We start from the raw sequence: 1,741 nt of genomic DNA on the forward strand, positions 1-1,741 counted from the left end.
GAGGGGACAGTGGGGAGAGAAGGGAAAAAATGAGGAGCTGATGCCAGGGGCTTAGGTGGAGAGCAAATGTTTTGAGAATGATGAGGGTAACGAATGTGCAAATGTGCTTTGTACAATTTATGTATGTATGGATAGTGATGAGTTGAATGAGCCCCCAATAAAATGATTTTTTTTAAAAGAAAATAAGGGGGTGGGGTCAAAAAATAAAAATAAATAAATAAATAAAAACAAAGATTTGTCTAGAATTTTGAAAGAGAAAAAAAAAGATGGGAATGGGGTGAGTGGGGAGAGAGGGGAAAAATGAGGAACTGATACCAAGGGCTCAAGTAGAAAGCAAATGTTTTGAGAATGATGAGGGAAATATACAAATGTACAAATCTGCTTAACACAATGGATGGATGGATGGATGGATGGATGGATGGATGGATGGATGGATTGTGATAAGAGTTGTGCAAGCCCCCAATAAAATGATATTTTTTAAAAGATGGAAATATTCAATCGCACAGAAGAGGACGTGGCCAGAAACCACCTGGACTCATCCCCCAGGAATGCTCAGGAGTCATTTTGTTTAGAGGATCAATTAGTCAGGATGCTTTTGCTGCAGGTAAGGGCAGCCAACAGCCCTAATGGCTGCAGAGCAAGGACGTGAGTTCCCTCCCAGGTAAGAAATCAGGGAAAGAGGCGGTTTCAGGCAGGGTTGATTAACTCAGTGGTCTCAGGACATCACCAAAAAGCCAGCCTTTTTAAAAATAATCTTTCCTCTCCACAATCCTCATGGTGCTGGCCTCTGGTTATTTATCTCCTGCTGAGTTAGAAATCCTCCCAAAGATATGGCTTCGAATCATAACGACAGCACTGTCTCTTCAACGTCCAGTGGGCCAGGAAATCAGTAGCAGCTTAGCCCAAGGGTCCTAGCACAGACTCCACCATGAAGGGTCATCGAAGGCGGTAGGCCTCTGTAGGCCCGTCTGAAGCTAAAGAGTCAGCGGTCAAGGTACATGGCCACTCACGCGCTGGCTGTGGGTCCCTCTCCACAGTGGTCCCTCCCCAGGAGTGAGCAAGCCATCTTTCACTGGGGGGGCGGGCCACACAGGGCAGCAGCAGGTACAGCCCTCAGGGAATCACAAGGCTCCTTGTCACCTGTCAGAGAAGGAAAGGGATGTCTCCTGTGCTGCATTCGCAGGTCTTGGCTGAGGAAGCAGAGCTTTCTTAGAAACCGTGCCACTGCCTGTGGGTCTCCCACCCAGCAAGGAAGTCGAGAAAGGAGTCACCCAAGAGGCAGTGCTGTCCCTGAGGAAGAAGAGGAAGCAGCCAGGGGCGGCTGGTGAGCGAACACGGTCTTCTCCAGATAGCTCTCCCCTCTGAGCCTGAGAGGGTTGCTTTACAGAAGCAAGCAAGCAGCCACATTCCCAGGGAGAATGGGGATGTCACGGATCCTTTACGTGTGAACGCTTTCAATGGGCTCTAGTGTAGACTGCCAAAACAGGAAAGGGAAATGAGAAGAGCAGGCAGATGCAGAAGCTGGCCTAACCCGGGACTCCCGAAACTGGCAGGCACCCTGCCAGCCGGCAGAGCATGGAAATGAGAGCTGTGGAGCTCTCATGGTGGCTCTAGTGGCACTGTTGGCAGCTGTCAGAAGCCTGGAATTGCACCAGGCTTCTTTAGCGACACTGTGCGGTCAGGAGAAGCAACAGCAGCCACGAGTTCTTCCAGGCACGGAAACTCCGCCATGGAGTTTCTG

This window comes from Echinops telfairi, unplaced genomic scaffold, assembly GCF_000313985.2.
Source record: "Echinops telfairi isolate 266 unplaced genomic scaffold, ASM31398v2 ScPeMD7_2010;HRSCAF=2546, whole genome shotgun sequence".
Lineage (NCBI taxonomy): Eukaryota > Metazoa > Chordata > Mammalia > Afrosoricida > Tenrecidae > Echinops > Echinops telfairi.